Genomic DNA, 22617 nt, shown 5'->3' with positions numbered 1-22617 from the left:
GTTCACTCCTCTTTATCTACTCTGTTTTTTCCATCGAATACACTCTTCATCTCAGATAATGTGTTCTTCATTTCTGGTTGGTTCCTATTTATAATTTTCATTTTCATTTTTTTTTAAATTTCTTTGTTACAAAGTTCTCACTGAATTCATCTACTCTTCCCAAAAGATCATTGAGCATCTTTATAACCGGTGTTTTGAACTTTGCATCTGTTAGATTACTTGACTCCATTATTTCTGGATCTTTGTTCTGTTCTCTCATATGGTTTCTGCTTCTTTGTCTTCCCATTTTGGCTGCCTTTCTGTGTCTGTTTCTATGTATTAAGCAAAGCTCCTAAGTCTCCTGGTCTTATTAGTGTGGATTTGTGAAGTAGGTGTCTGTCCAGTGGCCCAGTGCTGAGAGGGGTTCAGTTGCAGGCCACTTGTTAAGATTCAGCAAGCAATCCACAGATGTTGTACTTATAGTTGCCTCAAAAGGCAACACCATAAAATGAGGCCAGCTGCCTCCAGTGTGAGTCTAGGCACTGCTCAGCAAGGAGGACCCGACTCACTGAGGATACACCTGGATGTGGCTTGGGTGGGGCTGCGAGTTGGGGGAGGCAGAGTTTCAAGGAATCCTCTAAGCGGAGTGACCTCTGTTATCCAGTTGATGACATCAAGGTTATGGCAGCACTGTGTCCAGTACTCTGGTAAGGGGCAGGGCTCAACAGGGAACAATGGATACCGCAGGCATTTCTGTACAGAGCAAGTGTTGCCTAAGTCCTCAGTCCGACAATATCTCCGTGTAAGTCCCTGGTGCCCCCTGCGTACAGCCAAATTGGCACTGGCATCAGAGAGAGCAGGTCCGTCACTGCGAAAATCCACTCACGGACACGGCCTCTTTAAGAGGCTTCTGCCGCAGCCTCAGTCTCACTCAGCTGCTTGAGGCTGGGCATCACCGCATCCTAGCCCCATCCTACCTTCTGCCATTACAGAGTGATTTCTTGGATTTCTCCCTAGTTGTATGGCTTGTTCATCTCGATATCAGGCGATTTTTCCTTGTTGCTGTTCCTTGTTTCCATCACAACTTTGATTTGGTCACCAGAGGCATGAACAGAGCCTTTATCATCTATGCCATTTTTTTTTTTTTTGGTCTCTTCCCCATCTGCATACCTTTAATACTGAGACCATGTGTCCCTCTATTACAGTTACATGTATACATTTCAATGTTCCCAAGTGGATTACATGTTTTCTGAAGACTAGTACTTCATCTTACTTCTATTTGTATGCCTTCAGTGCCTAGCTGAGTGCCTGTCATATAATAGCTATCGATAAACAGTTTTGTTTCTGTGTTGAAGTTGGATTTTAAATAGTGTTCCCCAGAGGACTTCTAATGAAGATGGTGACTGGGTAAACTCTGTGCTCACCTCCTCTCATGGCCACATCAAAACTACAACTAAATTATGGAACAACCACCTGAAGACTAGCTGAACAGAACTCTCATAACAAAGGAAATAAAATAGATGCCACGTAGAGACTGGTGGGAGAGGTGGAAACATGAAATGGGCTAGTCCCACATTCGTGTGTGGTAGTTAAGAATCGGGAGGGATAGCTCAGTTGTGGAGGTCCCCCTGAGGAGTGAAGGGTCCCAGCTCCACCTTGAGCTTTCCAGCCCAGAATATCAGCACCAGGAGGAGTAATCTTCACAATATCTAGCTATGAAAATCATCAGAGACTCAGTCCAAGTGAGGCGGAGGGCTGCTGTAGGGCAAGGTGTTCTCTTAAAGGGCCTGCACATAGACTCATTCGCTTTGCTTAGCTTATCCTAAGCTCCAGTGAAGGGACAGCAGCTAGAAAAGTGCCAGGGACATATGGGGAGGAACTGAATTGTTTGGCTTCAGGATGAGAACTTCAGGGTGAGCTCTCTCAGCGACAAAAGTACCAGCAGTCACCATTATTCCTTTGTTGAGCACTCCACCCCCCCCCCACCACCACCACCTCAGCCTGCAGATTCAGGTAAATGCCAATTCTGAGTCTCTATTACTAAGGCTAACACCACACTTGGCCCACTTTGGTAATTGTCTGAGAGCCCACCTGGCCCAAACCTCTTTCAGAGACTAATCCGCATGAGCTGCTGGTCTGGGTCTATGCTATAGACTTTCCTAAAATTTCTCAAAGACCTTCAACTTCCAAACAAGCAGTCGTGGCCTCAGCATACCCTGTACCTCTCTCTAAGTAGTCCCAAGCCTGGCACTAGTGGCAGCTGGCCTCACATTATAGCACTCCCAGATGCCTCGAAGCCCAGTACAGGCAACTACTAACTCAGATCAGTTTGCAGTTCCTACCAGGTGGCTCCAGAATGAACACAGGCAGTGGCTGACCTTGGCTTGCACTGGAGCCCCTCCCAAGAGGCCCCAGAATTAATACACCTGTGGCCAGCTTCAGATCACCCCAGAGCATCACCCAATTAGCACCACAATTGATAAACCCAAAGGGTTTACTCAGCAGGTACCAGAGCCCCACTAAAGCAATCCTGTTCTATGAAGTCAGCCCCTACACAAGAGCTGATTAGCTGTTGTCATGGCCAATCCTCACAGCCAGTCATTCCGAGGGTCAATCCCACCCAATAACATGCCAACAGCAATAAAGGCTCAACTACAACAGGAGGACACACACAATCCACACAAGGGACACCTCTGTAGCACCCAGCTTAGGTGACCAGGAAGACTATGTCATTAGGCCCCACAGGACACCTACTGCATAAGGCCACTCTGTCAAGACTAGTAAATGTAACAGATCTACCTAATACATAGAAACAAACACAGAGAAGCAGCTAAAATGAGGAGACAAAAAGAACATGTCCCTAATGAAAGAATAGGACAAAATTCTAGAAAAAGAACTAAACAAAATGAAGACAAGCAATCTGCCAGACACGGTGATCAAAACACTGGTTTTGGGTGCTTGACCTTAAATGCTCAATGATCTCAGTGAGAACTTCAACAAAGAGATAGGAAACAAAATGAAGATAGAACACATGAAAAAACCAGTCAGAAATGAAGAATACAATAACTAAAATGAAGAATACATTAGAGGGAATCAACATCAGATTAAATGAAGCAGAGGACTGAATCAAAACAAAAAAGAAAGAGAACTTTATTCTACCAAAGAGGTAGACAAACTTAGTTTCTGATCTGAGTTATGCCACCAGGACGATCAGACCCAATAAACTACAAAGCTTTGGAGAATGTGATGCTCATTTATAAAATTCTGATAAGAAGAGATAAAGGGCATGGTGCAGTCTAGCATGATTCAATGACAGTATCAGCACCAGTAAAAGTGAGGGGCAAACCAACATGTTAGAGGAGGAAAGGACACTATCCCTTATAAACATTGTACTGGGCTCTTGACTGCATTCAGCCTATCAAAAACAAGCTGTTGATAGCACTTGTTTTTATGAAGTTATCTGAATTTCACAGAGTTGCTACATGAGAACAAAATAGCACCTGGCAAAGGAGTCAATTTTAAACCGATTTGACTGCACATAGATTTGTTATAATTTATGAGACAGAGTATAATGCGCCATCGCTATCAGGTTAAATCTCTTAGGGGTGCCACTTCCCTCCTAGAATATCCCATTAAACCTTGGTTATTACCCATCCTTTAGACAGCAAATGACACAGCAACTACATCCCAAGATCGTAGTTTTTTTAAAGTCTTGTGCTACATGCAGAGAGTGGTTCTTCAGTGAGGCACAAGATGTCAGATTCAGACCCAGTTGGTATAATGCAGATCTTACATTAGAGTTTCTATACAGAATGTTGTTTTGCTTTGGAAGCTGGAGCTTTTGTTTTATTTTATTTTTTTCTCAATTTTGAATGAAACAAAGCCTTGCTGAGGGTAAATCAGAAGTATAGTCTCTCTTTAACCTTTCCTCTCCACTTAGGTACACTATATTCCCTCTTACCATTAAGACTATTGAGATTTCACTGCTGATCACACCAGGACTTGGGAGCATACACCCACCATATTAAAGTAGGAGCTGGATTTGTTTGGGGAAATTAGCTAAAATGTTAAAGAAATGTATTCTGCTTTTGTATTCAATTTTAGTGTGCTGCAAATTTAAAAACTTACTACAGCTTGAGATGTCTTAGGTTTAATGTGGTTTGGAAATGCATAAGACTTCTCTTTTCCTAGATGTAGGAAGTTCAGGGTCTTTGAAAAATTTAACTGGCTCATTGTCATCTTGATGTCTAGGCCACCCATATTGTCCCAGGTTTCCTTCTCCTCCCTCTTTCCCATTGATTTGCTAATTTTTACATCTGCCACAGAACAGTATACAAAGACAGACAATAGGGGAATGTATAGATTTATCCTTCAGGTATTATTCACTTATTCAACAACTGTTTACTGGGTACTTCCTATGTTTTAGGCACTTTTTAGAATTCATCAATTTTGAACACATTCAATACCCATTGTCCTAAGTACTAAAGTTATAAAGATATATCAAACATTATTTCTTGTGTGGGAGAAGATAGTTTCAGGAAAAGTTTCCCAGTGAGGTGAATTGGAGTTTTCCATGAAGACAGATCCAGTTGGGAGGAAGAAAATTCCAAGAAAAGAAAAATCATAGGTAAAGATCAAGGGGCTTGAATGGACAGGATATACTAGTCAATCATCATTTGAGCTATCATCATAACATTTGAAGTACTCTACTGGCCTACTTAAAAAATTCTCTCTGTTACTGATAGTCAATTATTTCAGTAACTTCTATTTTTGTCACTGTAAACAAATTGGAGTTATTTAAAGATGTGTCATTAATACAAATGTATACAGTCTAGTGGTTTAAGTAAAAATGTCAATCTATTATGTAATAGGCATCACAATCACATAATTTCTTGATTAAGCTCCTAGGCAATGCATGCCAGGACATTTTACTCATTATACACTGAATAATTGAGAGTTTACAATATATGACATTTATTGAACATCAACAATATGCTAGCTAGTTTACAGAGCACAGACCCATCAAGGGACTCTGCCCTATTGGCTCACTATTAAAATGCAGCCTATTATTTGTTAAGCCTTCTATGCTTCACTAAACTAACACTAAAGAAAACGTTTCTGGTTTCTGGAGATTCAATGCAGAAGTGAATGGAGCCAGATTTTCTCAGCAGGTAGATCAGTGGGTATTAGTATTAGTTCCATAGGGAAGCAATCTGTTTCCGTGGTTCTGGTAATCTCAGAAGATAAACTTGATAATCTAGTATAGATTTGAAGTAAAGGCTGTTCTATCATTTTATGATGGTTTTATTTTATTTTTATTATTATTTTTTTTTTGCTGCTGTAACCTGTAATTGAGTCTTCACCAGTGACTTTCTTAGGATCAAGATGTAAGTACATGTTTCAGTCTAGTGTGTATAAAAACAACAGTTGGATTCTCCATGGAAAGGTTTAGCTTTAAAAGATTTTAAATATTGCTTGAAATTCCTGGTTCCTTGAGGAAAAGATGGGAGATATAAGATATAAGAGAGATATGGAAGAGGGCATATGGAAATGAAATGCCATGAGTGGGTAGAGTTGGGGAGAGTAAATCGAGAATTTTGAGTTCGGATTGGAATGAGCAAGAGGTTAAAAGGAGAGCATAGTGATGGTACCATGGCTGGAATTGCTTCCCATTAATTGTTGTTGGATGGTTGTATTAGTTTACGGGAGTTGCCATAGTAAATGCCACTGATTGGGTGGCTTAAACAATAGAAATGTATTTCTTCACAGTTGTGAAAGCTGGAAGTCCAAAATCAAAGTGTAGACTGTTAGGTTCACTGAAGGAGAAATGCACAAGGCCAAAGGGGTTAAGCAAGATTTATTGTAGTAGAGTGACAGACTGGCTGAGCAGAAGATGGCATCAGCCCCGAATGTGAGGGGACCTGAAACTTACATGGGGCTTGAGGCGGGGCTTTTGACGGGATTATTTTGGGTGGGTAAATTGACAGTGAAGGGAGGAGAGCCCAGAAGTGGGAGGTGAGTGTGTAGTGTTGCCAACCCAGAAGCAATGTCTGGTTCCCACACAAAGGTAAGGAAGAAGTCTGGTCCCCACACTACAGGGATAGGGATAGGATCCTCCTGGACCTAACATAGACACATTTGATTTCCTGAGATCAATCTTTCTGGTTGTCTTTTGGCTGCCCTCTTGGTGCCTTTTCACATGCCTGTCCTGTGAACGCGTGCCTACACACACCCCTGGTGTCTCTCTGTATGTCCTAATCTCCTCTTAAAAATACACTAGTCAGTTTGGATTAGAGTATACCCTAATGACCTCATTTTAACTCAATTACTTCTTCAAAGGCCCTATCTTCAAATACAACCACATTTTAAAGTATTAGAGGTTAGAAATTCAACATATGAACTTTTGGGGGACATAATTTAGTCCATAATAGTATCTTGTTTCTGTCCCCAACTCTTGTTTCTCCATAAGGCATAGGAATGTTTGGAAGGTTGATAGAGAATATCAGGAAAAAGGTAGAGCCCCCGTGAGGCTTGTGAGCTGATGATGTTTTTCCGTGGTGAGATTGCCTTTCATTCTTGGGTAGAAAAGAGGTTTGAAGAAGACAAGAAATACTCTCCTGCAATCCTCCCTCTCCATCTCACCTAATTCAGTTTCCATCCTAAGAATTCAAAGATTATTAAATGATTCGAATCTCTGGGTCAGTGTGTTGAGGCTAATGTAACATTTTAGTTCCCATTCCCACTGAGGTTGATGAACAGGTTGCTGGGTTCATTGCTTCTCCATGGAAGGAAGACGTATCAGGGCAGCTCTAAATGGGCAAGAGGGCCTCTATACCATGGTGGCACTGGTTTCATTTTTAGGAAGCTATTCAGAAAAAACTCACGAATTTCACATGAGCCCTAACATGAGGTTATTTGGTTTATTCCTGGTCTTATAATAGACATTAAATGTATTATCATAGTCCTTTCTCTTTGTTACTTATTGTAATATGCATCTCAAGCAACCTCGAGAATGTTATCCTTTGAAACTAGAAAATCAAATTTAGTACATGTTCAAAAGCTATTGAAATTGTGATTATTCCCATACAGAGGATAGAGGTACAATGGAATAGAGCTATAATGGTTACAGAATCTCAACCTCTTTCAACACCCTTGTTTCCATTGTGTTAAAGAGATATCGTGTTCTTAACTGTCACCACCAGATTTTCTGCTCAGGATTATTAATCCTTTGGTTACTACAGATGAGAATCATGATGCTATAAAGAAGGAAATTTTGATGGAGACAAGAATGAAGAGTAGTTCTGAAAAGGAAGATGAGGAAGAGAAAAATAGACTACAAACCTAAAAAGAATAAGTAACATTAGAACTCAGTCTAACGTAAACAAAGACATTTCATGGCCTAATTAAGATATAGGTCAAGGACAAGGCCATGACAGAGATTGGGAATATGTTTGTGTACCAGGGGATGGTGAAAGACAGAGAAGGGATAAGTATATGACCAACTACATACTATTCTATTATGTACCTACCTCTCTTGAAAAACAAATTTAAACTCCTAAGTTTATAAAATAATGTGGGCCAAAAGTTAATAAATCCAGCAAGTCTAATGAACCCAGCTCCTTGAACTCCTTGGCAGATGATGGCATGTCTCTTTCTGGGGAAAAATCTTGCCAGTGAGAAGGTAATAATGATAATTATTCATCATTTCTGATATTTATGGGGATTTTTATCTGTAAGAGTTTTATACAAGAAAAAGTAAATATAGCTTTTGGAGTGGTAATATTCACTCCAAATATCACTCTTAGTTGGTGAGAGGCTCCCTAGTGTTGGGAAGTCCTTTAAATGACAGGATGATTAGCTTCATCAGAAAGTGATGTTCTGAATAGAAACAACAACCCAATTTATCAATTTGGTGGTTAGAAGTCAGAGAGTAGAGAGTATTTCTTCTAGGAATGGGGAGGAACAAGAGGAAGAATTAAAGTGAAAGAGATAGCCCCCAGAAGAAATAGAGACAAGACTGATGAAAAATCAGAAAGCTAGTGTGGAAAGGATTCGGGCTTTAAACACACAATCCCTACCCTCAACCTCCCTGTGCCACACCCAAACTGAGTGATTTGGGGTTAAAAGGTGTGGCATTTGGGAACCTGAGAGATGTTGTGGACTCTCAGTCCCCATATGCATACCTCATATCAAAGCTTCTCGGCATATCTTTGTTGATTAAATGTTTTCCAATAGCATTGCATGCAATCAGTAGCTAAACTCAGAGGAAGATGTTTCATTACTAACCACACCACCAGGATAAAGTCTAAGAGCAGGCCACCTCCTCTGGACACTGCTCCCTTCCTCATTCAAGGTAGGGACAGCCAGCAAATGCCTCCAAGCCAAAGAGCAGGATAACATCATTGTTTCAGCTTGGAAACTTGAAACTAGCTACTTCTATATTCAGCTTGCATTCAATAACTCTCCACCACTACACCCTATTATTTATCCCTGCGGTATCTGTGAAATGAAAGGCTTTATACCTTGTTGAAAAAATTTCAGGCTACAAATAAAAAGATGGTGGAGTGTTATGCCGATGGTAAAAGATCCCTGACACCACATCACAAGCTCATTTCTTCTACATTTTGGATTTTTACATAACTTTATTGCTACATTTACAGTGGAACAAAGGTAATTTAAATTCAACATGAAAATAAACAAAATCAAAAGCTATTCTAAAACTGTTGTGCAGCTTTGGTTATATATAAAAGCTGTGCTTGCTTTATTTTTTTATTTTTTAATTATGACATTCTTTGAGCTTATCTCAAATAACAGAAGTTTGACAATTTGATACAAGAGGGATATGATCATAATAAAAAAATATATCAGGTAGCAAATTTTGCATTTAGAAACAAAAGTGTCTAAAATATACCAGGTATTTTCTGGATGTTGTTTTGGTATGATACATGGGGAAGTTAATACAATTATGGATAAGAAAGATCTCTAGACTGAAATTGTTCTTTCAGGGAACATACAGGACAATTTGTTTCATTTCAAAGGTCTGCAATTTGAGTTAGATACAAAATTTTAAGAGGCATTCTTTTTTCCACAGCAGGAAAAATGAGCTTACCTCTTCTTTTGAATTAGCCATGATTCATTACTCATCTGCAAGTGCTGACGTAAAGGTTGGGGTACAATCTTCATTACATGTGTGAGCGCTTTTCCACCTTTGAACTTCTAAAAAGACTTATTACGGAGTGCCCCAAAGAGCAACTTGTTTTGTTTCATCACTTTGCATTCTAATAATGCATTCAATTTGGCTGTTTGCAATGATTTTTAAAAGGATTTTGTTGAAAGACAACAGAACGAGTGTGAAAAGAACCTGGACACATGATTTTCCCTTCATTTTCGACAAATCCCAGGAAATACAATGATAGAATATGCTGTCTTGTCCTTTCAGGTAAAGGCTAGTGTTAAACAGGCTACTTGGTAGCCTGTTGAGTTGATTAATTCAGAAATTAAACATTAGCATCTAAATGAGGATTCCATACAGAAAATTTTCTTTATAAGTTCTTTTTTGCTCTGACTTGGAAAGAACTAACTTATATCCACAAAATCTGCATTTTGCCATCCATTTGACTAAATGTGTCTCTTCCCTTTCTGATTTTTTTAACTGACTTCTCCCATTCTGACAATCCTCTGATTTCAGAGGTACACAAGGCTTAATAATTTCACCAATATTTCTTATATCATAAAATTATATTTTATTGCAAAATGACAACCTATTGTTATCTAACTTCATTGAAGATAGGAAAACTATATATTTATTTAAAGCGCGTTGACGATTTTCTACTTGACTGTGCTGTTTAATTCTAAACTTTCACGTGACAACAATGAACTCATTCTCATCTACCCTTCAAACTAGTAATTTCACTGTCAATGGCAACGCTATCTCCCCAAGACTTCAAGCTTAAAAGCATGAAGCAACTTTTGCCTCCTCTCTTTTCTGCTTCCCTCAGATCCATGAAGAACTAAATTAAGCCACCCAAACTCGCAATTCCCCACGTTTATTTTTTTTTCAGGTTTAAAAATTTTATTTGCATATTAAAAAGTTGTGCATTTTAATAATTAAAATCATTTGAACAAAAGAATGGCACTCTGGTTATACTGCACTTTACAGCTGTAGGACGCCTTGAACCAGCTTGATTTTTACTCTAGATTCACTGTCGTCCCACCCAGCTTCTGCCTTCACCAACATGTACGTTTTTTTCCTTCCCTGCCAGCCAAACAGGCAGCTGGGAGAGGCAGGTGTGGCCTTCATTGTCAGTAGTTTTTTGATGTGAAAAGGGGCAGCATTTAAACTTGATCAACCTCTTTGCATCTTACAAAGTTAAACAGCCGAAAGAAGTAAAATAAGAAGTCAACACTTGTGGAATGCACCGTGCATGTTGGCAGTGCGTTCCTCATCACCATGTGCCTGCTTACTTCTCCTGCTCAATCATTCCTTTAAAGGCAGTGGATTTTTCTCTAGCATATGTCTTCTTCAATTTCTACTTATCATATTTCTCGCAAACTAGAGAAGTTGTATCTGCTCAGTGGTGGTCGCCAGGTGCCCCCATTACATTTACTATTATCTGTTGATCCTATTTAGAAATGCCCGCTTCCAAGTCTTCCTTCAAAACCTTTCATATTCACCTCTTTCTCTCCACTGGCGCCATTCTAGACCTCATTTCCTTTGTCTCCTCTCCACTTTATTTCAAGTCTTCTAGAGATGGCCTTTCCAGCTAAATAAGTTATTATGGCATTCATCTTCCCACCCTTAATATCAAGATTCTTCCCAGCTCAAGAGTCTATTTCTCACTTTCTATTGCAACCCTCTTCCAACTGGCCTTCTTGCTTCTAGTCTTGAACTCCTCCAGTTCAGTATTCATATGCACCCAGAGTGATCCTATGAAGCATAAATTCATTCCTGGCATGCCACCACTTAAGTCTTGGCTCTGGTTTCCCACTTCCTACGGGATACATTCCAAATTCTTCAGCATAGTGTTTAGGGCCCACCGTGATTGATTCCCACTTTCTTTCCAGTCCTCTCTAAACTTGTACTCCCTCCCTTTCTGCCCCACTTTGCACTCTATGCTCCAGACATGATGAGCGGCCTTCTGAACGTCCATGCACTCACACCCCCCTTTTACAACTGAGCACTCTGTCTAGAATGACCATCCTGATTCTCTTCACCTAGCAATTGTAAGCTCACTTTTCAAAGCCATAAAAGTCCATCATGTGTTAGAAACTGTAGTTTGTCTACCTTTGTCTCCATGCATCTTCTCTTCAATCTCTCCAGTTAGATAGAAAAACCAGAAACTATGCTTAAACACCTTAGCAGCTAAGTCTCTGGATGTGGGAAAGACTGTTCTATTTTTTTTTTTTTTTTTTTTTTGCTGCTACCATCAAGGACATAGGATGTGAGTGTATAGAGGCAATAGGCAACCTCAGTAATCTTGTGCAAAAACCATCGTTGTGAGTAACAAAAGGCAGTAGTAGCAATGGCACCAGCAGACTGCTGCCCTCTGTTCTGCAACTTCATGGTGTGAGACTGAATTCAATTGTCCAGTAGTCAGCCCTGACCTCAGCCTTTCATTCCCTTCCAGGTTTTGGGAAATATTCATTTCCCTGTATTATATTTCTTTGTGTCTGATGTACCTGGAATGATTTCTGTTTCTTATGTTGAAACCTGATACAGCTTGTTTCTATTAAACTGTAACTCCTTGGAGGCAGTAACAAGATATTTTATTTTTATATTCTTGGAACCTACTACAGGGCTGGCTCTCATCAAATAAATGACTGATTCACTGGATGAGCCAATAATGGCTCCAAATTATGTATCACACTAAACATAACTTCATCTTGACATTCTAACTCCTCTTTAATGCTCTCCTTCCTTATCTGGGCAACCTTGTCTCTTCTGTGCTTCAGTCTAATGATTCTAGTTAAATATTCTGTACATATACATATGTCTTATTCCTTCCTCTCTCTTTCTTGTGATGGCTGCTCCTGTCTGTAGTGTCTTCCTTCCTTTCAACTCACATTTACTACCTCTGGCAAGAAAAGACTTATAAATCATAGTCCATAGTAAATAATCTTTTGCTGATGCCCAACAATGGGAAGAAAGTATGCTTCTTGCGCTTTATGGCATTATGCTTTGTCTTGCTCTATCAATTAGGAGTAGTTATACTTACTTAAACTAATAAAGATTAACTTTAATTTTTGTTTCATAATAAAAATTGCTTTGGTTTAGTAATTTAAGATATTTGAAACAGCTTCATGTGATTCCCCTGATCTTTCTCTCATAGATGCAAATGACACCCCAAATTTCAAGTATTGTACCTGTATTCAAGATAGAAATAAGAAAGGAGATAAAGGCAGCCCCGCCTGTGCCTTTTATCAGGGGAGCAAAAGCCTTTCTAGAACCCACTCAGCACGTGTCTTGCTTGTATCTTATTTAAGAAAATTTAGTCAGATGGCTACTCCCTGCTATAGACAAGTCTAGGAGAGCAAGTTTTCAGCATTGAAGATGCTGAAGAAAGCAAATGTTTGGAAAATGGCTAGTGGGTTAACCAACCCAAAGTGACCACCTTTTTTTTTTTTTTATCTCATTTAATGCCATCATTATCCTTTTCTTTAAATTCTACCAAACTTTATCCAGATATAATTAAAGTACGATAAATGGTGCACATTTAAAGTATAGTTTTTTGACTTTCAGTAATATTTTATATTAGTTTCAGGTGTACAGCAAAGTGGTGGGACATTTGCATAATTTACAAAGTGATCCTCCAGATAAGTCTAGTACCCACCTGGCACCATACATAGTTATTATAATATTATTGATGATATTCTCTATACTGTACTTTATAACCCTGAGATAATTTTGTAACTATCAATTTGTACTTCTTAATATCTTCACCTTTTTTTACTCAGCCCCACAACCCCCTCCCACCTCATAACCATCAGTTTGTTCTCTGTATCTATGTGTCTGTTTCTGTTTTGTTTGTTCACTTATTTTGTTCTTTAGATTCCACATATAAGTAAAATCATGTGGTATTTGTCTTTCTCTATGTGACCTATTTTCTTAGCATAATACCTTCTAGGTCCATCCATGTTGTTGCAAATGATGAGACTTCCTTATTTTTTTTATGGCCAAGTAATATTCTATTGTATATATGTACCGCTTCTTTATCTGATCATTTATTGATGGGCACTTAGGTTGCTTCCACATCTTGGTTATTGTAAATAGCACTGCAATTAACATAGGGGTGGATATATATATTTTTTTAAGTTAGTGTTTTGTATTCCTTTAGATAAATACCCAGAAGTGGCATTTCTGAGTCATATGTTTTTTATTTTATTTTTAATTTTATGAGGAAATGCCATGCTGTTTTGTTTTCGTTTTTTTATTGTGGCTGCACCAATTTGCAGTCCCACCAAAAATGCATGAGGGTTTCCTTTTCTCCACATCCTTGCTAAAACTTGTTGTTTGTTGATTTGTTAATGATAGCTGTTCTGACAGGTGTGAGGTGATATCTCATATTGGTTTAATTTTCATCTTTATGATGATTGCTGATGTTGGACGTCTCTTCATATGTCTATTGGCCATCTATATGCTCCCACTGAAGAAATGTCTATTAAGGTCCTCTGTCTATTTTTTTAAGTGGATTGTTTGTTTTTTTTGGTGATCAATTGTATGAATTCTTTATATATTTTTAGATATTAACCTCCTCTTGGATGCATTAATGGCGAATATCTTCTCCCAAACAGTTGGTTGTCTTTTGTTCTTGTTGATGGTTTCCTTTGCTGTGCAAAAACTTTTAGTTTGGTGTCATCTCATTTGTTTATTTTTTCTTTTGTTTCTCTTGTTTAAAGAGATAAACGAGAAAAAAATATTACTAAGATCAATGTCAGAGAGTTTACTGTCTATGTTTTCTTCTAGGAGTTTTATGGTTTTAGATCTTATATTTAAGTTTTCAATTAATTTTGAGTTTATTCTTGTATATAGCATAAGAAGGTGGTTTAGTTTTATTTATTTTTTGCATCTATCTGCTCAGTTTTCTCAACACCATTTATTGAACAAACTATCTCTATCTCATTGCATATTCTTAGCTCCTTTGTCATAGAATAATTGACCATACAGGTATGGATTTATTTATCTCTATTCTGTTCCATTGAAATATGTGTCTGTTTTTCTGCTAGCACCATGCTATTTTGATTACTAAACTTGTAATATAGTTTGATATTAGGTAGCATGATACCTCCAACTTTGTCCTTCTTTCTCAAGACTTCTGTGGTTATTTGGGATCTTTCGTGGTTCCATATAATTTTTAGAATTATTTGTTCTAGTTCTGTGGAAAATGCCATTGGTATTTTAATAAGGATTGCATTGAATCTATGGATTGCTTTAAATAAAATGGACATTTTAACAATGTTAATTCTTCCTATTCATGAGCGTAATATAAGCTTTCATTTATTTGTCTCTTCTTCTATTTCTTCCTTCGATGTCTTATAATTTTCTAAATACAGGTCTTTTGCCTTCTGTGTTAAATTTATTCCTTGAGTTTTTTTTTTTTTTTGATGCTTTTGAGACCTGTTTTGTGGCCTAACATGTGGTCTATCTTAGAAAATGTTTTATAAGCACTTGAAAAAAATGTATATTCTGTTACTTTGGAGTGAAATGCTCTAAAAATATCAATTATATCCAATCTGGTCTAATGTGTCACTTAAGGTCACTGTTTCTTTGTTGATTTTCTGTCTGGAAGATCTTTCCATTGATGTCAATGGGATGTTAAAATTCTCTTTAACAATCTCTCTCTTTATGTCAGTCAATATCTGTTTTATATTTTTAGGTGCTCTTATGTTAGGTGCATAAATGTTAACAAGAATTATATCCTCTTGTTGGAATGATCTCTTTATCATCTTTGTCTCTTATTCTAGTCTTTGTTTAAAGACTATGTTGTCTGATATAAGTATTGTTACCCAGCTTTTTTTGTTTCTATTTTCATGAAATATCTTTCTCCATCCCTTTAATTTTAGTCTGTGTGTGATTTTTGATCTAAAGTAGGTCTCTTGTAGGCAGCATATATATGGGTCTTGTTTTTTTATTAATTCAGCTACCCTATTGGGGCATTTAATCCATTTACATTTAAAGTTATTATTGATAGTTACATAATTGTTGCCATTTTAGTATTCATATGTTTTTTTTATTTCCTAGGAAAACAGTTCTATAATTGTGCCAAAATAGTTGTGAAATGTTAACTGGTCTAATATATACATTACAGCACTTTTGAAAAGTAAAGATTTGACTGGTTTAAAATTCAGGTATTTCTAACACTGAATTTCTAGCTTTCTAATTTTCAGCACATTCTCAAGCCTCCAAATATCCTACATAGTTCAAAATGTGCCAAAAGATATTCTTTTCTTTTTCACTTTTATTGAAATAGAATAGACAATTAGTTGCTTATATTTACATTGTACGATTCAATGAGTTTTTTTATTTCAATTATAGTTGGCATACAATAATATACCAGTTTCAGTGGTATAGCATAGTGATCAGAGATTCAAATAACTCCCAGTGACCACCCCACTAAATCTAGTACCCCTCTTCCCCCTTACATATTTATTACATTATTAACCATCTTCCCGATGCTACACTCTACATCTCCATATCTATTCTGCAATGATCTATTTATACCTCTTAATCCCTTTGCCTTTTTTTTGTCCCCTCCAACCTTTCTCCCATCTAGTATCCCTCTATATAGTTTCTGTATCTATAAATTTATTCCGCTTTTGTTGTTGTTGTTGTTTATTTTGTTCTTTAGATTCCACATGTATATGAAATCATGCAATATTTGTCTTTCTCTATCTGACCCATTTCATTCAGTGTAATGCCCTCTAGGTCCATCAAGGCAATATCTTTTTCATCCCTTTCCTTTTAGACTGTGCGTGTCTTTTAATCTGAAGTGAGTCTCTTGCAGGCAGCACATGTAAGGGTCTTGTTTTCTTTTTCATTTAGCCACTTTATATTTTGGTTGGAGCACTTAATTATTTTCTATGAGGTACTTGTTGATAGGAAAGTAGTTATTATCATTCTTTATTCCTGTTTTTGATATATGTTTTTTCTTCTTAAAGAAGTCCCTTTAACATTTCCTGTAATACTGGCTTGGTGATGATAAATTCCTTTATCTTATTTATCTGGGAAGCTCTTTATCTGTCCTTCAACTCTAAATGATAGCTTTGCTGGATAAAGTATTCTTGGTCATAGATCCTGGGTCTTCATCATGTTGAATATTTTGTGCCAAATCCTTTTGTCTTGAATAGTTTCTTTTGTGAAGTCAGCTGCTAGTCTTATGGGTGTTTCCTTGTAGGTAACTAACTCCTTTTCTCTTGCTTCTTTTAAGATTCTCTCTTTGTATGTAAACTTTGGCATTTTAATTATGATGTATCTTAATGTGGACCTCTTTGGATCCCTGATTTTTGGAATTCTCTGAGGTTCCTAGGATTTTATGTCCATTTCCTTCAGGAGCTTAGGGAAGTTTTCCATCATTATTTCTTCAAATAGCTCTTCAACTCCTTGTTTTATTTCTGATACCCCTATGACATGAATATTTTTACATTTAATTGTGTCCCATATGCTCTTTATGTTATTATTATAGTCTTAGCTTCTGTTTTCTTGCCATTCTGATTGAATGTCCTTGGCTTTCCCATCCTCTATATGGGTCATTTGAACCTCTTCTTTATTCACTCTGTTTATTGCATTTAATATATTTCTCATTTCAGATAATGTGTTTTCCATTTCTGACTGGTTCCCTTTTATAATTTCCATTTCCATTTTTATGTTTTTTATCTCTTAGTTAAAGTTCTCACTGAATTCATCTACACTTCCCATAAGTTCATTGAGCATTTTTATAACCAGTGTTTTGAACTGTGCATCTGTTAGATTGCTTGACTCCATTATTTCTGGATCTCTGTTCTGTTCTCTCATATGGTTTCTACTTCTTTGTCTTCTCAATTTGGCTGCCTTTCTGTGTCTGTTTCTACGTACTAAGCAAAGCTCTTAAATTTCCCGGTCTTATTAGTATGTCTTTGTATGGTAGGTATCCAGTGGCACAGTCCTGTTTGCAGTTCAGCTGCAGGCCAAATTTGGCCCCAGCCTGTGCCCCTCTGGGGCCACTTGTTATGATTCAGCAAGCAATCCACTGATGCTGTGTTTATAGTTGACTTAAAAAGCCACACCAGTAACCAAGGCCAACTGCCACCAGTGTGAGTCTAGGTGCCACTCAGCTAGGGAGGAAACTGACTAAGAGAGGAAACACCTGGATGTGGCTTGAGTGGGGCTACGAGTTGGGGGAGGTGGGTTTCAGGGAATTTTCTGGACGGAGTGACCTCTGTTATTCAGTTTGATGACCTCTCAGCTATGGTGGTGCTGTATCCATGATTGGAAAGGGGGTGGGGTTCAACAGAGGAACAATGGATACTGCTGGCACTTCTGTACAGAGTGAGTCTCGCCTTGGCTCTCACTCCTACAACCTAGTGTCCCTCTATAAGTCCCTGGTGCCCCCTGTGCAGCCAAACCGGCACTGGTGCTCAGAGTGAGCAGTTCTGTCACTGTGAAAATCCGCTTGTGGACTTGGCACCTCTAAGAGCATCTGTAGCTGCCTGTTGCCACTGCTATGGCTTCTGTCTCACTTAGCTGCTTGAGACCTGGCAGCCTCATGTCCTCGTCCCATCCTACCTTCTGCTATTGCTGGGTGATTTCTTAGTTCTCTCCCTAATTGTATGGCTTGTTCATTTAGAACCCAGGCAATTTTCCTTACCGTTTGCTCCTTGTTTCTGTCACAACTTCGATTTGGTTCCCAGAAGGATGAACGGAGCCTATATCTTCTATGCCATTTTTTCTCCCCTTTGTATTCATATTTTTGATCCCTCTCTTTTTCTTAAAGAAGTCCTTTTATCAACTCTTGTAATACTGCTTTAGTGGTAATAAACTCCTTTAGCTTTTTCTTGTCTGGGAACCTCTTTACCTCTTCTTCAATTTCAAATGATAGCTTGGCTGGGTAATGTTTATTGTAATTCCTTGCTTTCATCACTTTGAATATCTTGATCCAATCTCTTCTGGCCACAAAGTTTTTGTTGAGAAATCAACTGACAATCTTATGGGAAGCTTCCCTTGTAGGTAACTGACTTTCTCTTGCAGCTTTTAAGATTCTGTCCTTGTCTTTATCATTTGCCATTTTAGTTATGATGTTTCTTGGCTTGGGCCTTTTTGGGAGTCTCTGCGCTTCCTGGACTTGTATGCCTATTTCCTTTGTCAGGTTAGAAAAGTTTTCTTCCAACTGGTTTTCAATTCCCTGCTTTCTCTTTTCTCCTACTATTACTTTTATAATGTGAATGTTAATACACTTGATGTTGTCTCAGAGATCCCTTAAACTATCTTCATTTTTTTTTTTTTTATTCTTTCTTTCTTTGTGATGTTCCAATTGGGTATTTTCTGCTACCCTGTCTTCCAAATTGCTGGTATGATCTCCTGCTTCATCTAATCTGCTATTGATTCCTTTTAGTGTATCCTTCATTTCAGTTATTGTATTCTTCATTTCTGACAGGTTCTTTTTTATGGTTTCTATGTTCTTTCTTATGCTTGCTATTTCTTTGTTGAAGTTCTCACTAAGTTCCTTAAACATCCTTATAACTATTAATTTAAACTCTGTATCTGGTAGATTGCTTGCCTCTATTTCATTTAATTCATTTTCTGAAGTTTTCTCCTGTTCTTTTATTTGGGACATGTTCTTTTTTCTCCTCATTTTGGCTGCCTCTCTATGTTTCTTTCTATGTACTAGGTAGATCTGCTATGTCTCCCATTCTTGGCAGGGTGGCTTTATGAAGTAGATGTCCTGTGGGGCCCAGTGTCACAGTCTCCATGATCACCCAAGCCGAGTGCTCCAGGAGTGTACCTTATGTGAGTTATGTGTGTCCTTCTGTTGTAGTTGAGCCTTTATTGCTATTGGCATATCAGTGTGTAAAACTGAATCTCAGACTGACTGGCTGTGAGGATTGGCCATGACCCCAGCATAGGAGCTGCTGTGCAGTGGCTGACCCCATGGAGTTAGATTCACTCCAGCAGGCTCTGGTGTCTACTGAGACAACCCTTTGGGTGCACCTCTTATGGAGATTATCAGGTGGTGCTCTGTTGTGGTCTGAAGCTGGACCCAGGATGTGTCAGCTGTGAGGCCTTTTGGGAGGGGCTCTGGTGCAGGCCAAGGCCAGCCGCTGCCTGTGACTGGCCCAGGGCTATCTGGTAGAACTTCAAAGTGATATGCAGCTGATGGCTGCCTGTGCAAGATCTGGAGGCACATGGGAGAGGCCACCCTGTGAACCAATGCTGATTGCCACTATTACCAAGCCTGAGGTAGTTTTGCAAAAGGCACAGGGAACCCCAAGGGCTGTCTCCACCTGCTGGCTGCCCATGAGGCTCAGCCACTGAAAGAGCCTCTGGAAGTATGCAAGCTGGGTAAAGTGGAGTCTTAGAGAGTGACTAGGGTGGGGCAAGTGGTGTTCACCAGGTTAATGTAAATTCAGATTTGATTCCAGTGTTGAGCTTGGGGCTACTTGGCAAAAGTCTCAGGACACACCAAAGCCAGCTACCACTCACCTGGGACCTGCTGATACTTGACAGTTTTTAAAGAAAGATTGCTGCACAAGCCAAGGGCAGCTGCTTGTCACCAAAAGAGTATCTAGCAATGCATAAGTTGAGTGGGGTGAGGTCTCAGGGCTTCATCATGGTGAAGGGATTGGAGCTCACCAGGTTAATGCAGATTTAGATTTGGCAATGTAGGGGAAGGGCTCAACACAGGAACAATGGTGACTGTCCCTCCATACAACTCAGTTTTTCCCTTTATGTCTCTGGCACCTCCAGAGCTGCTGTCCCTCCACTAGAACCCAGATTGAGCACTTGTGAGCAAGTTGTTCTGTGTGCAGGCCCTTTAAGAGGATGCCTGGTTTTCCAGCAGCCTTTCATCTCATTGAATAGATGTAATCCTGCTGATTTTAACATCTAGATGTGGAAACTCCTCTTTCCAGCACTGATGCTCCAGGATGGAGAGGTCAGTGTGGGGCTGGGACCCCCTCACTCCTCAAGGAGACCTCTGCAGCCAAGATATTCCTCCCAATTCTCAATCACCACACATGAATGTGGTACCAACCTGTTCTATGTCTCTCCCTGTCTTACCAGTCTCAATGTGGCTTCTTTTTTATGTCCTTAGTTATAGGACTTCTGTTTAGCTAGTCTTCAGATGGTTCTCCAGGTTGATTATTCTATAATTTAGTTGTAATTTTGATGTGGTCATGGGAGGAGGTGAGCATGGCATTTATCTACTTTGCTATGTTGACTGGAACTCTTCTATCCTCATTCTTTGGTCAAGCTCAAGACCTCATATTCTCTATGGTCTCCAAAGCGCTAACCACGATGCTGTATACCTGAAGTATAAACATTCCCACTTAAATGAATAACTGAGAATTGATGTAATGAAAACCTCACCATTGTCTGACATGGAGTAGATTTGAAGAGATGGAAACATACCAACCAGATTCAATCTTGCACAAAATCAAGAAAGTAAACAAGAAGGGTGCTTTGAAAGATTATTTCACTATTACCTGTTGAAGGTCATTGGCCTCTTTCAACATTATCACCTTAATAGCATTTGCTTTATGTTTATTATAATATGTTAATATCAATTCTTAATTATAGTTCTTAGGAAACGGCGTACCATTTTGCATGATTGATTGGTACAAGTATCTGTTTTTTATGTTTATAAACTTTGTCTTGAGTTTAAACATGTTTGGGAAGAATAGTGAAATTTTGGTTCATAGGACATTATTGAAATGAAAGGAGGAGCATGTAATTTGAAAGATTTGTGCCATTCTTTGTGATGGATACATGAATGTCACAAAGCTGAAATGTTTAGTCAGGAAAATCTAATGTCAAATCTACTCTCCTTAAAATCAGGATCAACCACAAGATGAACAGATGATATTCTCATTTTTAATTTCCCCTCCCTGTTCTTCTCTTACTATTTTTATCATGAAATAATATTAAAATGAAACTTGAGGCAGGTTTGAGGGAGGTGGCTAAGATAAGGAATTCCAAAAGTATAACTTGAAGAGGAACCAGATTTACCTTTGCAACTGGAGGGTGGCTAAGCAGAGTTGAAATGGAGAAGGGGAAAACACTCTGATGGATTGTGTGCAATGAATCTCAGCCTTCTTTTTTAGCACCATCTAACAGATCCCCATGTGTGCCAGTCATCCAAGCCAGTCAGTACTGTCTAGGGCTTTGAGTATGGCCACTTACTGTAGAAGGGCTCAGATCATTAGAAGGAATGCTTCTGCAATAATCACTCCCTTCCCTCTGGTAGAAATTAGGTATAACAGCTTTTACTAATTATAGGCTAGTGGCTCCGGTGCCCTCCCAATAGTAAATTGCTTTGAGACAGCAGCTGGGAATGGGAGTAGTAAAATAAATCCAGAAGAGCCTCATCAAGCTTTTCTTGCCCATTAAGTGAAAATAAAATATCATACTTGTGAAGTTCTATGGAAGGAAAAATTGGAAAGATAGCTCAAGTTGCTTAGTAAAGAGAATTTTGCAATCAAAACACCACATCAGCCACTGTTAAAACAAAAATGCAATCAGGAAAATTACTTAAAATGTTTATGTTTACTTCCAGTTTTCGAATTAAAGTACAGCATCATGTTCCTTTGGGTTGTCATTCAAATTCTCTCTTCTCCTGATTCCTATAAATGTAGTAGCTGATAAACTTCTTTCTTTAGAAGTAGAATGACTATCTTAAAACTGATAATTTTTTTTCTTTTCTGAGAGTCATTGCTTGTATAATTCCCAGAAATCACAAATACATCTAGTTTAATTTCTTTATTCAATAGACACTCATTTCTGATTTTAAAATCATCATGTAAAATCTCTGCTGAGTGCTATTAAACTACCTTAGTTTGCAAATCATTTAACCCTAAACTGAATAAATTTAGACATTTCTTAGAGGTCAGCTAGGTCAGCTCATTTTTCATCTCAACCAGAACTTTTCTATACAGCATTCTTGACAAATCCTGTTTCAGCTTGGGTTTTGATGGCTTGGTACACAATGCTTTGTGAATAATACCATTAGGACTGTTGGTGTATGCAGCCCTTCTTTACATTTATCTTCAACAACCAATTCCTTGTTTCCCCTCCCCAACCTTCCACCTGCCAGTTCTCTTTTGGAATATACAAAATGTCTACTTCTTGAGCTCGGCCAGCACATCTAATAGTTAAAGTCAACTAACAGGTGAAAAAGTTTCTCATGAAACATAAGCCTCTACATCACCGCAAAGCCCAAATTCTGTTCTTCCTTCCTTTCTCTCTCTGGCTGATCTCTTTTCGTTCTTTCCCTCAACTGGAGAAAATGTGATTAACCCAAGAGGCATAGGAAGGTAAGAGCTGGAGTTAGAACACAAAGTGCCTTTACCTCTGGTGCTGTGTAACAAATTGCACAAGTAAAGGGAAACTACCTACTTTCTTTTCCCACAGTCTCTGACCTTGCCACCCAGATTCTTTTTAAATATTTTTTA

General features: G+C 38.5%; 1 protein-coding gene across 1 annotated transcript in view; it reads right to left on the bottom strand.

Annotated features, from left to right (window-relative positions):
* CUNH3orf85 (chromosome unknown C3orf85 homolog) overlaps positions 1 to 22617 on the bottom strand; it is a 38668-nt gene that overhangs the window by 15401 nt on the left and 650 nt on the right. The gene's annotated exons all lie outside the window — the stretch shown is intronic.

The sequence above is a fragment of the Pteropus alecto genome, unplaced genomic scaffold, assembly GCF_000325575.1.
Source record: "Pteropus alecto unplaced genomic scaffold, ASM32557v1 scaffold270, whole genome shotgun sequence".
NCBI lineage: Eukaryota > Metazoa > Chordata > Mammalia > Chiroptera > Pteropodidae > Pteropus > Pteropus alecto.
The sequence above is the reverse complement of the archived record's forward strand: the minus strand, read 5'-3'. Positions and strand labels throughout refer to the sequence as shown.